Source organism: Mytilus galloprovincialis, chromosome 2 (assembly GCF_965363235.1).
Source record: "Mytilus galloprovincialis chromosome 2, xbMytGall1.hap1.1, whole genome shotgun sequence".
NCBI lineage: Eukaryota > Metazoa > Mollusca > Bivalvia > Mytilida > Mytilidae > Mytilus > Mytilus galloprovincialis.
The window spans coordinates 82,169,292-82,186,850 of NC_134839.1; positions in this window are offsets into that span (position 1 = coordinate 82,169,292).

Below are 17,559 nucleotides of genomic sequence, written 5' to 3' on the forward strand. Positions count from 1 at the left end.
TGTCTGCCTCATAAGAAAAAAATTACAAATCGATAAAAAGAGGGACATAGTCGGTTCCCATGGGAATGCGGATAATTTGTTGAAAAGCACTTTCTCTAAACGTAACAAATATTTTGTCAATCAAGTAATCAAGCATCTTGATGATATCAGTTTTAACTTCAATAACATTTGTTTGAATACAAAGTAGGATTTATCCCTCCTTAATTCGAGATACCTATATCGACGTTGGCCATTCTTTTGATTAGACAAAACAATACCATATCTTTCAATTTGTCTTTTAGTCTGTATTCCGGAATACTTGTGTACAGTGTAGAAAATCAAATGTTTTAATACTATTGCAAAAAAGGCAAAGGTATGAACACATGCGATTAATAAATATCGAAATCATCCATACCCGTGTTCATCCTCTCCATTCCCCATCCCCAACAAAAGATATTGGCAAATCTAAAACAGATTGTTTTTTATAATATCATCAAAATAGAAATCTAACGCTATTCTTAATGGATGAAACAATATTTGAAATAGAAAATATATCACTTTTGTTATCAATGCAATCAAAATGTAATGTAGTCTAGTCCCACGAATTAATGTTGTCCTGTTATTATCCCATGTGAAAGTTATATCCAGAAAAGCTGTTCCGGAGCACGAAATTTACAAAGCGTTTATTTTGTTTAAGTATGTATACGTATAAGGATCTGATACCAGTGAACTTTCTCGTATCTAAATTTTAAATAATTTGACTTAAAACATCAGACATACTGAAATCACTTCTGGACGGATTAAGACCTGGTGTTACTGTATGTATAAGTTTTGAATGTGAAATGAGTTTCTGTTCTTAAATTATTAAAACATGAATTAAAAAACTGTATTTATGGAATATTAATGCCGGTAATCTCGATAGTCACACAGTTTTAGTAATAGTAATATAGATGGTTTTAACATATGTATACAATTGATTCGATTGACGATTTGATTGATAATCATATATTATCATATGTATGTATACCTATCATACAAATTGCGTAATTGAAAAAGATAACTTTAACTTTCATAATGATTTAGCACATGAAATATACATAAATATATTAACTAAGTATTATATGAATGTTAATATCACACCTTAGCTTAGAATACAATAAAACTCAAAAGACTTCCCAATAGTTTGTGTTTACCTTAGTTGCCACAAATCAGAGATATAGAAATGTTTCCCTGTAAATATTTCAAAATAATAGTGTAATTGTTTGAAAAGTGTAAAGTCGATTTTTCTGGACATGTGGTGGTGTGGGGCAGAAACAGGAAATGCCTGGGCTGGTTTGAACCAAACATAAGTATCAAAAGAACAAGAAAATGCTGCAATGAAACGGTTGTCCTTGAAGTTTGTTGTTTGTATTTCTGATTTTATGATATTTCTTAAAATTTTTTAACTTTGGAAAAGATAGAGCTGAATAATCAAAGGTTGGCAATAGATAGCTCCTTATATTGAATTCTTTTGTACGTATTTCCATTATCTGTTAATATAAAGTTGATCATATATGTATGAATTTCCAGAAAGATATGGTTCAGCCTTTTGAAATATTTAATAGTTTTTTTTCCAAATATATACCAGATATTCGATTTTTTTGGGGTGTGTGGATTAAAATCGCGAAATTTTTTAACAGTGACAAAAATAAAAAAACGCAAATAAGAAGAATCGCACCTGATTTTTCCTAAAATATAAATTTACAATACAGTATATAACATCAATGGTATGTCATCTCCCTAATTACAATTGCATGCATTAAGTATAAAGAAATTAATTTTTAAAGTGTTAAAAAGGTGCTATTTATACAAAATCCACAGTAAGGACCAAATTTGTAGACAACAAAAAGCAAAAGACGATATCTTGTGTCCACGGACCATTTATGTGTTTTGTAGGCAGTGGCATCAACACAGTATATATGAAAAATCATCAAAGATAACAGGCATATCAGTTTGGTGTATTTACGTCAGTCGTCGTGCGTTTTCTGAAGTTTATATTTAAATTTTCCATTTTTGTCATGCTCCCTGTTACATGCAACTTGATAAAAAGTTACAATCGCATTATATAAACATACCAGAAGCACAAAGAATATTGAAATATCTGAACCAACTCTGTTCAATTCTTTGGATACCCTTCGTTTCAACATTATAAAAATCTCGAAAAGTATATACTTGATTATTATCACTTAAATGTCAAATCGACCAAAATATACTTATTCATCAAAGATCCTCCTTATTCTTATTGTTTATGAATAGTTCGTAGCCAAAAATACCCAATCGTTCAAAATTTAATCATAATGACCAATTGAAAGATGTTTCATGTTGAGCAACATTCATTGGGACTCAAGTATTTAAAGAGTTTAAGTCCATTTAAAAGTTATATCTATTTTGTTTGTCAATGAGACAAGACAACTAGATTGACTAGAAATGTATTTCAGTCACGCTATTCTTCTGGTTCATTTTGCAGTTTTGACTGGAGCAGTTCATATAAAGAAAGGTAAGCGTACACCAATACATGTACATAAAATAAAAATAACTATTTCAATTACATTTTCTTACCTATCACAAAACATTATCGACGGAATCTGTAATATCAGGAGCTTGTAGTTTGCAGTGGTTGTCGATTATTGCTGTCTGCTATAGTTTTTAGCTGTTTGTTGTTTTATCATAAATCTGGCTGTTGGTTTTTTGTTTGAATTGTTTTACATATTACCTATTGTATTTTTTTCTGACTTAAATCAATTACACTTGAAAGGTATTTTGCATGCCCACTGTTATGCCCACTCCAGTCATTTATTAACCTTTCTTGATCGCATCATGAAATGCAAATCCCAGACTTTTATTGGGAATTTAGCAAGCCGTCTTCCATTTAAATTCAGTAAAAAAAACCTATTGTTTTACCAAGTGTTGTGCCAAAAAATACATTTAGATATTTTCCCTCATATAAACTATTATTGTAATGAATCAGCTTGTCGACATAAGATATTTATTTCGTAAAATTTAGTTTTTGAAAACAATAAGATAATTGTGGGTCTATAGTTGACATTTCTAAAATTGGTTTGCAGTACACAACTTTTAACATTCAGCTATACCAATATAGTGATGATTGAAGTAAAATTAACCTCGAAATGTATACCTTATAATAAATACGATAGAGGGCTTATACAATCGAAACAGTTCAAAAGTGTAGACAAATCTGGACAATTAATCATTGTATGCTTTTACATTGTTCAACATTAAAAATTTGCCACATTCATCACTGGACATTCAAAACTAATATCCATATTTTCATGCCAGTTTTGAAGGTGCTATAATGCTATATGTCAAAACATATATAAATATTCAAAATTTAATACCCAAGTTGAAAGCCTGATTTGAATCAAAATGCTATAAAAGTATCAACAAACACTGCTACATTCGCGAAAACTTATAAGAAATATAAACTATGCTTCAGTGAGCTATATTTTAAAGAAATAAAAACCACTTAGCTTATATTGCATAATGTTGTTCGAGTTCTGTTCCCTTTTTATATTACAAACTAAATAAAAACTCTTGTACAAGGTAACTATTAAACATCAACATTAAAAGCAGGAGTCATTAAATGACATACAATATTGGCTTACTTCTGTCTGAGAAGATACAATGTAAAGACTATTTCGTTTTTTTTTAAAATAACAATTTTTACTTCCTCGTGTTACTCTATTTGTTCAACAACTAATTGATTTCAAAAAACTTTTGTATATAAAGATTGCTCTTGTTTGTTTTTTTTTTTTAATTTTTGCGGGGTGCTTGTGATATATTTTCTTTTTACTCATTCTTTTTAATTTTTTTTTGGTGTATCTAGTAAATTGTCCGGGGAGGAAGGAGAATCATTTTTATAATTTTTTTTCTAATTTTCCACTTGATGGTTATTTTTCTTCAGAAAAACTCATAGGAACTATTTATGAATTAAACTAACCTTTATTTATAAAATGCGTTAATTTTCTGCTTGTTTTCATATAGATGAAGTAGCAGAAACCATTAATGAACTGGATAACATTTATGGAAGACAATTACGCGAGGTAAGTTTGTCTAAATTTCTTAAACTAGCTATGATAATAATGCAGGGCTTATAATAGCAACGATTAACATCCAAACTATCTTGATCTCGTTTGAAATTAACTGATGTATTTACCAAATTAGATTATAAATTGCCTAAGAGACAGTGTGAAATTTACATGCTTATAAATGTGTTTAAAATTTTTAAACTGTTATAGTCAATATATACATAGAAAAACTAGCTCACTTGAGGTTCAAGTGGACCAGAGGGTGTACGTCCCGCTTTGATTGAAAAAAATATCATTTTGAGATTTTATTCTTCAAAAATGTTTAAAAGTATGGCTACACTCTGTGGTATTTCTTCACTTTGATGGCCCTGTCAAAAATCCTGTATCCGAGCCGGAACTGGCTTCATCATTTGTAAAATTGGTGGCTTATACGAGAATGTTGCAATTTATGGTATATTTGATTACATTTATCACATATTACGTACCTTAAGAAGCTAGTCTGTCTCGTGAAATAGTGCGTTAATCTATAAAACTAAAGCACCCGCGAAATCGACTTGATTAAAAGTATGTAACTAATATGTAGTAGAATGAATTTTTGTAAAATATTTTATGTGTAGAATTTCAGAAAAGGTATCAAAATCATATTATAAAAAAAAAAGTGTATGTGCTTTTAAGTATCAATTTCAAGTTTCTTCTCCACGGCGATCACTGCTTTTATATATAGACAGTCTATATATGTTATAGGAGTATAATCAAAATATACATGCAGAATAACGAAAAATAATTGTCCTATCCTCGAGTAATTATTAAAATTATTTTTAAAAGTATAAAACCGGAAGTCTTGTCTATGACTTAAGAGTCGGTCTGATGACGTAAACAATACCAGGAAGTCTTTTTTGTTTTTCTCCAAAAATAACCCAAACTGAATAATCATAAGAATGGAAGACAAATGCGACTATGAATAAGACTTATTGGAAGAGAAGCGAAACAACACAAAGAGGTCTCCTCCTTTAATAGTAAATGCATTACTATTTGTATAACGCGTATTCGCGTGTTAAAGTCATACATGTATGCAGGAAATGATACTTTCTGAGATAGATTTATCACATTTTCGTTTTCTCTTTAATTTGATGCATACTTTTACAACTATATTATTGTTCAAAGGCTACCGTGACTGAGAAAAACGTATGCTATGATAGTATTTATAAGACCTACACTAAACGTTCATCATTGTCTATATGTTATTCATTGTAAGTTGTCTCGCGATCGGTAGAAAAAAAACACGAATCATTATTATTTTAGTATAACGAAAAAGTCGTTAAATTTGGCTACCAATATGATTTAATATTTCACCGTCAATATCCGTGGAATCCTGTTCACGTCAATTAATAATTATTGTATGTTTTTTATCCGTAACACAGCTATTTTTTCTCATGTGTTAATACTTACTTTTGTATACTTAGTACAAAAGTGTCTTACAGATATTTTGAAGAATAGATTAAAAACCCGTTCATCGCATAGTTTGCTATTTTTTTCTCTGTATAAAACTTTTTTTCAATTTTGACATTTACTTATGCTTTGATAGGTGTGGCCTTGACAACATATCATACATTGCATTGTATTATACGATTATTTCAGATAAGTCAACACAGGCAATTACAGGATAAGGACGCCACCTATATCAGAAATGATAATGCCTTTCGAAACAACCGACAACTTACCAAACTTGAACAGGAACCAAACATGGAGAAAAAGGGTCTTGAAAAGGGGTACAAATTTGATAAACCAACGGTATGTTTTTACTCTTTTATTCTGAGAAAAAAATAACTAGTAGTTATTCTAAAAACATTTATTTAAAGGAGGAGGTTGAACTAATTCTATCAAAGGTTTTAAAATTAAAGGGTTATTAGATCTTCATACATTTGTTCATTTTAAATATATGATATATATATATATATATTATTGACCTATATTAACGTTTTTTCATCTGTTAAAAATAGTACCTCATTCAATAAAATCTAATAGCTAAACGATGATTTAAGTATTGAAATCAATATATACAATGTCCATAATATTCTAATGGTAATAACCTGTTATAATTTTAAGCCTCTACGAAGCAAAATGAAGAACCTTAAATAGAATGTAAAATATCAAAGTAAAAAGCGAACCTGGCAATATGATTTAATAAAAATGTCAATCCTTATAATGACATCAAACAGCGATGTTTGATAACCTGATGAAAAAGAAAGTTTAAACGTATACATTTGATAAGTTGTTAAGTCATTTCTGTCAAACCACTTCACAGCACATCTTATAAAAAGTAAAATAACAAACTATACCGAACTTCAAGGAAAATCAAATTGTGAAAGTAACTGAACAAATGACAAAAATTAAAAGCTCAAATACATCTAACAAAAAGAAAAAGCATATTCCTGATTTAGTAGAAATATATCCTTTTTGTAGAAATATGTGAATAAAACCGGGTTTAAAAGATAACTCAACCTTTCACTTGTATGGCAGTAGCATACAATTCAATAAAGTTAACCATAATGTGTGAACAATTCATTAATGGATTTTAGCTCGAGTAACTAAAAATATCGTAAATCGATTTGGGACAAATTAAAATAAAAAAATAAAAAGCAACTGAAGGAATTGTCTTAACATGCGAGAGGTCGTGTTGTCAAATGCTCAGTTTTCTGTGGAATGATTGTAGACTCAAACAAAGTAATATAAATGCATTTTTAGCTCACCTGGCCCGAAGAGCCATGTGAGCTTTTCTCATCACTTTTCGTCCGTCGTCCGTCGTCGTCGTCGTCCGGCGTGGTATGTTAACTACTTAAATCATAATTGGGGTATCTAGTGTAAAAAATGTTTCCGGTGACCCGGCCAACCAACAAGGTGGCCGCCATGGCTAAGAATAGAACATAGGGGTAAAATACAATTTTTTTGCTTATAACTCAAAAACCAAAGCATTTAGAGCAAATCTGACATGGGGAGTAAAATTGTTTATCAGGTCAAAATCTATCTGCCCTGAAATTTTCAGATGAATCGGACAACCTGTTGTTGGGTTGCTGCCCCTGAATTGGTAATTTAAGGAAATTTTGATTTTTTTTGGTTATTATCTTGAATATTATTATAGATAGAGATAAACTGTTCACTGCAATAATGTTCAACAAAGTAAGATTTACAAACAAGTCAACATGACCAAAATGGTCAGTTGACCCCTTTAGGAGTTATTGCCCTTTAAAGTCAATTTTTAACCATTTTTCGTAAATCTTAGTAATCTTTTACAAAATTTTTCTCCTTTGAAACTACTGGGCCAAATAAATCCAAAATTGGCCACAATCATCTTTTGGGTATCTAGTTTTAAAAATGTGTCCGGTGACCCGGCCAACCAACCAAGCTGGCCGCCATGGCTAAAAATAGAACATAGGGGTAAAATGCAGTTTTTGGCTTATAACTGAAAAACCAAAGCATTTAGAGCAAATCTGACATGGGGGTAAAATTGTTTTTCAGGTCAAGATCTATCTGCCCTGGAATTGTCAGATGAATCGGACAACCCGTTGTTGGGTTGCTGTCCCTGAATTGGTAATTTTAAGGAAATTTTGCTGTTTTTGTTATTATCTTGAATATTTTTATAGATAGAGATAAACTGTAAACAGCAATAATGTACAGCAAAGTAAGACCTAAATTTAAGTCAACTTGACCAAAATGGTCAATTGACCCCCTAAGGAGTTATTGTCCTTTATAGTAAAATTTTAACAATTTTCATAAAATTTGTAAATTTTTACTAACATTTTCCACTGAAACTACTGAGCCAAGTTTATTATAGGTAGAGATAATTGTAAGCAGCAAGAATGTTCAGTAAAGTAAGATGTACACACACATCACCATCACCAAAACACAATTTTGTCATGAATCCATCTGCTTCCTTTGTTTAATATTCACATAGAGCCTCTAGTTTCAGAGTACTCTCTTGAGACAATAATCTGATAAAGTAAAATAATTTAAATGCACGTTGAATCTAAAAGTGTAAACAAAATTGTCATACATGTAACGCAAAATGCAAGCATATTACTGTTGGCTGACACTCATAATTTAAAGCCGTAATCGACAAAATTTGCCAAAACATTCCGAGCGTCCTTATAAAGAAATATTTTTTAAAGATCAAACAAAAAATTATAATAAAAAAAGGCTTTCGTCAGATCAGGATCTCACAGTATTTTTGAGATATAAAAAGTCTGCGTCGACAATTTACATGTTTTATTTTTAAGCATACGGTGATGTACCATGGTCAAACCATTTTCTGAATAGGCTTTCGGACATCAGAACAAGTCAGCACAGTGAAACAATAATAGACGATCAATTTACACTTTAAAAGTATTGATTTTATTCTTATTTTTCTCACAGGATCTTGACCCTGATTCGGATTTGGCGTTTTTATTAGATGGGATGAGTATTGATGACCATGGAAATGTACATCAGGTACAATTTACTTTATAGATAATATATGTATTCAGTTCAAAGTATTTCTCATTTTATCATTCGAAAATATAAGCGTTGACCGTAGAATATATTTGATTGTATTCCACAATCCCCATTTTCTTTATTTTCTTATAAAACTTTGATCATGTTCTTTTTGAAGTCATCTTCAAAATAGTTTTGCTATAAAAGAAAGCAATGACGAACGTGATAAAATAGCACAGTGATCACATAATGATATTTGTGCATGTCTGCGATGTTTCGTTATAACCATAACCATATTTATGACAATTTTTTATTCTGTTTTAGCCCATTGGACGTCATCTCAAGGATAAAACGAGAGCCATTGCGGACAACTTTGATTACCATCCAGCCCGTCCCTCTGTAAGTGGTTTATTGTACATAGTTTCAGCTTATGACAACATCTTTATGTCAATTAAACACCCCATTCTTGATAACAAATATAAAAGTTATATCTACATGTAGTGATATGTTAATAAAAGAACAATATCAAGTTAAAATGACGGACAAAACATTTGAGCGGTCACTAGAAAAGATAATAAGAACCATAAGGAGAGAATTTCATCTTCGTAAAAGACAAAGAGATGTTCAAGAATTTTATAACGTGCATAGACGCGTTTCATAATGTGTTAAAAAGAATCGAACCCTCGCGCTTCCTTTTCTATTAGATTTTGTAAATGTATATATACTAGTCAACTAAAGAAACGATACACAAGTTTGAACTAAGTAACCATTACCGAGTATCATAAAATATAATGAATATGAAAAACTGTTGAAATTTACAATATAAAACAATCATTTTCAAATCAAATGCATATGCTTAACAAAATTTGACTAAAATCAAAAAGTTCGAAAATATCGAAAATAACACTCTGTAAAAATTTTACAAATTGGGTAGTTATTAGGCTCGGTGTATTGTTTTCAGTTTCGTTATAAATGAAAAAAGCATTGCCTTGTACCGTTTCTTTTGGTGGCTGGTATACAAATATACATTAAACACAGTTGAATGAATCTGAGGTCAACTTTGACTGTTGAAACAGAATTTTAATGTGCGTATTGTTATGCGTTTACTTTTCTACATTGACTAGAGGTATAGGGGGAGGGTTGAGATCTCACAAACATGTTTAACCCCGCCTCATTTTTGCGCCTGTCCCAAGTCAGGAGCCTCTGGCCTTTGTCAGTCTTGTATTATTTTAATTTTAGTTTCTTGTGTACAATTTGGAAATTAGTATGGCGTTCATTATCACTGAACTAGTATATATTTGTTTAGGGGCCAGTTGAAGGACGCCTCCGGGTGCGGGAATTTCTCGCTACATTGAAGATCTGTTGGTGACCTTCTGCTTTTGTTTTTTTCTATGGTCGGGTTGTTGTCTCTTTTGCACATTCCCCATTTCCATTCTCAATTTTAGAATAGACAATTCCGACAAAACGATTACCATCGCCGCCTTTTAGTAAGCACACCTTGTCGTATTATTAGGTATTTGACCCGTCAATTCAAAGTTTGTTCGTGTGATTAGATATTATATATTGCAATTGTTGTCAGCATCCTCGACAATATGAAATAAAAAATAAATCATTGTCGTGTAGTTCCGAAAAATCGTATCGAGCATCCCACGAGTATAAACAAATAATTACTTTTAGACCATGCATATGTTTGCTTAAGAGTAATGTTGTAATGAGAATTGACAATGCAAAATTGTAACCTATGTTTAAATTATTGTGAACATATTTAACATTATAAAAGAATAGCAGATGAAAGAATGTCGGTCGAAAATATGAAACTGAGAGAGTGGTGAAGCGAGTCAAACATTAATGGGACTATTTTATATTAATTAATCAAATATTGTTGATGAAGACGGATATGTCATCTATGCCCCACTTTAATCCACCCCTTGACAATTTCCCTTAATTTTCTGTATTGTTTATCGACATTTAAGCGCATGCCGTAAGTTTGACCTTTATATGTATGCGATCATTTAAAATCTTTGTTCTTCATATCCTTCGAGGTTAAGTGTGACGTCCATGTTGATAAACTGGTTTACATAATTGTTTAATAGTTTTCAATGTATTAGGATTATAATTTAGTACGCAATACGCGCGTTTTGTCTACATAAGACTCATCAGTGACGCTCATATCAAAATAGTTATACAGCCAAACATGTAAAAAGTTGAAAAGCATTGAGGATCAAAAATTCAAAAAAAATGTGCCAAAATACGACCAAGGTTATCTTTAATTGGTATAAGAACATCCTTATTTTTTTTGAAAAATGCAAAGTTTGGTAAACAGTAAATTTTAAAAATTGACCACATAATTGATGTTCATGTCAACACCGAAGTGCTGACTACTGGGTCAGCTTAGTCCGCCCTGGATGCAGGATTTTTTGATGACTGAGACAATGATCTGTTTAATACTTCATTTGGTAAAAGATAAATAACGAACTCCGAGGAAAGTGCTAAGGGGAAAACCCGTAATAAAATGGAAAAATCAAAAGCACAACCACATCAAAAGCATTGATTACAACTGACATATTCATGACTTGGTACAGATTTCTATTGTTGGTAAAAAAAGGTATTATAGCAAGGTAAACCTCTCACCTATGTGCTATCAATCAAATTCAGATATAATTACATCAATGTGTGAACAAACAGACATAATAGGTAAAAATGCAAAAAATAGAACATAACAGTCAACATTGTGTTATGATCTTAATCACTATAAAAATATATATACGTAAACAAAACAAAGAATTGACGAAGACTTAGAGAAAGAAAGACACATTTGAGCAAAAACGAAGAAAATAACCCAAACATATACCGTAACACAACTTATTGAAGGGATGAATAAGTACAAAAGTACCTTAGCACGTCAAATACATAGTCACAAAAATAGACTAAAAATTAAAAGATAAAAATAACAAATACATTAAATAACCCAGTATTTTTTAATTCAGGTATACATAAACTCAAAGATACAAGAATTGAAGGTTTTTTTCTGGCCACTACATTTTCATCTCGTAATGAATGTTAATGAAATTTTCACATGATTTAAAGGGAACCGGTAATGATATGTCCTATTAGTTCTTAAAATTTTAATGTTGGTATATATTTGTTCCTTTTTTAGGATCCATCTAAGAGAGAGTTTGGCCCAAATATTCAGTTTTGGCCGAACGGAATTGTTCCTTATGAGATCAATCCAACGTCGTTTAGTAAGTTTATTTGATTTTAGACAATTGCAAATAAATAATTTAAGTTGACATTTGTATAGCTTTTGGTCTCCTACCACACTAAGGTCATGGTAAGATCATAAAGATGGCTGTATCCTCGCAGCGAGAGCGTAGCGAACCCGTGATTATATTCGGAGATATTGCTCTACGATTTCACAGCGACGTTATAACTACCTCACTACGACCATCACGTTCTCACCGCGACCCAACTACGCTTTGACTACAACTATACCACGCTTACACCACGCTGTTCACGGTTCTAGCACGCACATGCCGTCCTCGTCGTCATCTTCTTTTAATATCTTGACTACGTTCATACTATGATCATCATACTTATTGTCAATTTCACATAAAATAGTAAAGCTTTCCATATTTTGTGTGTCTGTATGTAACTAGGATCTCTTGTCCATTTTCTGTAACGGCTCAACCATGCTTGACACATCTGTGTCATCTCCGCTATCGTTCACTAAAAGATCGTTATTTGAGCTTGATGAATCAGCAATATGTTGTAATTTAGGCATGATTGGTCGGTCCGACTACTCTGCTATATCAGTATTCGTTACTCTCAGTGGTATCTCTGTATCTACATCTACACCTAACACCACGCCCAAGTGTTCTATTAAATTTTGGTGGCATGATTGTACTGTTTCCGAGAAATCTACGTATTAATTCGAAATAGAAGGAATGGAACAGTATTGAAATGGACCATGATGTTGACGTTATTGCTTAGAACGTTGTCAGATCGCGGTATGAACGTAGTATAATCGCGATAAAAATTTGCTATAATCGCAGTAGAAGCTTGGTAAGACCGTGTTACAATCGAATAACTCGTGGTATAGTTGTAGTGAGAACGTGATGAGCATAGTAAGATCGTCATAATCGTATAAAAGGCGTGGTGAGAACGTGGTGTCATCGTAGTGGGATAGTTGTAAAAGCGCAATGAGGACGTATCTTTGTCAAAACAACATAAATTAACAAGCCGCTCATTCTGCGACCTCACCACGATCTGAATTATTTTAGATCGCGGTGAGCATGGTGCGATTGTGGTCTAGTGGAACTTGGGCTTTCGATATTACAATTTCATATTCATGGTATGATTTGTAAACTATCGATTGTGGCATTCTCCTTGTGTAACATTTTAGACGAGGGCATAGTTTGTAATGCATTCATAAGAGATGACGCAAAAGTAACATTTAGATGAAATCAGTACCGGTTACTTTTGAATTTATTCGATTCCTTCTGGTACGCTTAGTTTTTTTTTCCCAAACTATTTTTTTAACGTCGGTAAATTCTTCTGATAGTTTACAATTTGGCACTATGAAGCATGTAAGGTTTCAAATCAAATTGAATGTGTGCCTATGTTTGTGATAATTGCTTTTCGAAACATAGATTAACCTTCAACCAAAAACGTATAGTCTTTAAAACAACTAATGATTCTATCATTCGACAATCGAACAGACCCTTACAGTTTTATCTCTACAACATCTTTATCAATTTATATAATTCAGGTTCCAGTTTATCTAATTTATAATTTAGTTCCTAATTATATACAACTAGTTTTGCTTCTTTTGTTATCTCTTTTTTTCTAACTCTTTTGATCAATTTCTATTATTTTCCAACATATAAAAGTAATATAGCAAAAATGATATAGGAAGACAAGATATACAAATAAGTCGACTTGGCCGATATCCTTATAAAACTTATTGAACTTTAATTGAGAGTTTTTTGGTGTGGTTTTTTTTTGCGTTTTTACACGCCCGTCACAATTTTGACAGGACGTTTTATTTAATTAATCAATCCGTCCGTCCGTCTGTCATTCCTTCTATTCGTGCGTTCCTCCATCTATCAGTCATTCTGTCCGTCCGTCTTTCTATATATCCGTCTTTCCTTCTGTCAAGCGTAAACATGTCGCACCGTAACTTGAGAACAGCTTATTTAATTTTCATGAAACTTAACAAAGTTATTTCTTATAATGGTCAAACGATCTGTAAACCTTTTATTGAAAATCAAATTAAATCTTTTTGAGTTACCTGACTTTGTAAGTAGAACAGGAGTGTGGTTTCTTTAACATGTAGCGCCATATCTCAAAAACGATTGCATCAAACTTTACACACTTCTTGCTTATATAAATCGTAACTTCTGCAGTCTTTTTGGTGATGTTTTAAATTTTGTTTAAGCGTTATTTAGTTTTTTTGTAAAAAAAGAGGAGGGGGGGAGTGGGTCACATATTGCGATGTATCTCAAAACCTATAAAAAAAAATATCACAATGTTATAAAATAATTAAATATCAGTGTTTGCTATCGAGTACTTATATTCCATACAAAATTAGTGTGAAGAAATGTGGAATAAGAGATACGCCTTTCATTAGGAAAATGTGTATTACTATAATTACCTAGCTATGTTCAAAAGTGCCCGTTTAAAATAAATTGAAACACGCCAAGTTTACTTTACAATAAATATATATTCAAATTCTTTCGAAAGACAATGTTTAGATCCGTGTTAACGTTGCTTTTCATTAATAGTTGGTTTTAAAAAAAAATTAAAAAAAACCGCGGTGATATATAGACGAAACCGGGTGAATGTGTGGTAAACAACAATGACAAAACCGGTGTATTTTAATTTGATATGATACATTTCTTTCGTTTCATACACAGAAATACAAGTATTGAGATGCTCATAATGACTAGTTTTGCAATCTCCGTGTCAGTATCTATCTTCCTGTACCTTTCTTTCCGTTTAAAGTGAACAATTTAACGAGAAATTAAACAATTTCGAGGCAAGGTTCACGCAATTCGTCATTTTGACGTGTATTTTTACTTATTTCTCCGTTAATATAGAACGGTTGTAGAAAATATTGCATCTCACAATAGAAAATAGCTGTATATGTAAATATATTTTTCGATAACATAAAAAAGGAAAATAAGGAGAAACCTATATTGCTTCTGTCTATTGATGTTCCGTCATTGTTCCGAATGTTAGATACCATCGAGTCCAAACAAATTTTGTCGGTGTGGTTTAAACACAGTGTACCTGTTTGCTTTCTTTATATTTTATATTATTTCAAACACAATATATCATTGTTACTGTTATCATGTATGATAATTTCGACATTATAATAAAGCCTTGCAGTTCTGTAGGATACCTTTATCAATGAATATCAATGGGTAGGTATATATTTCATCTAATTCACTATTCGTTAATACCTTATTATTTTCATTTTTTTGCCGATCTATATTTTTTTGGATTTTTTCACAAGCAAAATACTGTTTACTAAATCAATTCAGAAAACATCTTTGACATATTAGCCTTTTAGACAAAGATAAAGCCCATTAATATCATTATTATTTCGCCTTCTGGCAAAGCCACCTAAAACATTAAATTATGAAGACAATTTTGTATTTGCAGATGCTACCGAAAGAACAACAATACTTAATGCAATAGCAGATTTTAATAACAAAACATGTGTAAAGTGGATTCCATATGACAGCACTACTCATGTTCATTACGTTGTATTTAATGTTAATTACTCGTGAGTATATATAGGAACATCATATAATGTGTCAAAAGTATTTATATCATATCACTAATGTTAACAAGAATCATCAAGAATACCGCATAGTATACATGTAACATACAACATCAACCACAAAAACCCGACACCTCTAAGCTCACTCCGCGGAACGCAGACAACAGAAAGTAGGATCTGATACAGGAATAACCTGTGGTCAGGTTGAACTAGGTGTACATGTGTTTAAACATTGAATTTTGTCGTGTGTTGTTTACTTTAAGCACACAATAAAATTCTTTCACAGTTAGGCTATGAAAATGACGACGGCTAGTTTTTGAGTCGTTTGTGTTTTCTCTTATTTTTGAGATATTGAGATCAGACGTGGCACGGTACTTGTCTATCCCAAATTCATGTATTTGGTTTTCATGTTATATTTGTTATTCTCGTGGTGTTTTGTCTGATGCTTGGTCCGTTTCTGTGTGTGTTACGTTTCAGTGTTATGTCGTTGTTCTCCTCTTATATTTAATGCGTTTCCCTCGGTTTTAGTTTGTTACCCCGATTTTGTTTTTTTGTCCCTGGATTTATGAGTTTTGAACAGCGGTATACTACTGTTGCCTTTATTTAACATGGAATACAAATAACCACAGAATTTTGTAAAGAGGACCACAATGTGTTCGTCTCTTCAGGCAGCCAAATGCGTTCAATCTGAAAATTTTCCAGACTTATCATTATTTATTTCTAACTTATATAAGATTTAAGAATTCATGAAACTCGGAAAGGCCTCGTATTCTAGATAGTTATATCCACGCTGTTAACGTGGTCAAATCATAATAATTTTCTGAAATTGAACCTATTAAAAATTCTAAATAGGAAAATTCTACCAAAAAGAAAAATCACAAACATCACAAAAAACAGTGAACTCCAAATGAAATAGAAAACGGTAATTCCACAATCAAATGTCAAAATCAAAAGCTCAAACACATCAAACTAATGTACAACAACTGTCATTTGTTTTTCATTTTATTTATTTAGTTAGCTAAACCTCTCACTTGGTATAATTCCATGATATTATCCCCAATTGATTATGGATAAAAGACGAAAACGTTTTTGCTACTGGTAAACAATAATATAATAGATTAAAACATTTGATTTACGGTAAGATCTCCTAAGTATGCACGAATATGTTTTTAATCGTACATTATCATTGAAAATAGCCCTACATGAGGCATCAGATTAAACGTTCCCATTTCAAATCGGACTGCAAGGACACTGTACTATACCACAGTTAACAATGCATCAATTGACTGTCCCTTTGGTAACTTTAGTCCCTCTTTTGTGATAACCCAAGAATACCTTGGTGTACAGCTCATAATGAAATGTCTGTTAAAGCTTTATGTACAGTTTTTTATTTACAGCCATACTTTTAATCATTTGTTTTCTTACTACTTGTAGATCATGCTATTCGTTTGTTGGACAAACTCCACACTATCCACAAGAGATAGGGTTGAAAAGAAAATGTGTAAACGTATGTATTGGGTATTCCATTTTTTTGTTTCTTTTATAATTAGCATTATGATAATTTGCATTGCTATTTTAATTCCAAATAACACGATTTACATCAACGAGTATAATTGTTCTTATATTAGAGAAAGGCATAATATGCCAAAGTGACATTCAAATATAACAATATGTCCCCTTTAAAAAGCACTACATATAGTTAACAATTTCAATCCAAATGAAAATCTTTTTAATAAATGAAATGATACTCAATTTTCAAAACAAAACAAAAAGAAGAAAAAAAAGGTATGAATAGGTTTCAGAAAAAAAGGGTAATATTGTCTTTAAAGAATCTAAAAGATTTAAAAGATCTATTGAATTCCACGAAGATAGAAAGCACAACTTCAATTTTGATTTTGGTAGGTCTGTGTTTTTTAGGGGAAGGGAAAGGGGGGGGGGGTGGGGGGTGGGGAGGGAGGTGTCCCTTCAATTATAGATTTTATTCGAAATTTACGATAACTGAAAAAAAAAAGTATTCTAAAAATCTACGTTTGCGAATGTATATATTCAGCTTATTGAATTTATTTACAGGGAAAAAAGTTAGCATCTAAATCTTACATCGGTCAAACCATGACGCTTTTGTATATTTGATATATATATATATATATATATATATATATATATTGTTACGATTTAGTGATCGTATTATTAAATTAATGGAACTTGTGTTTTCCATAGTTTACAGTAGTAATTTTACGAGTC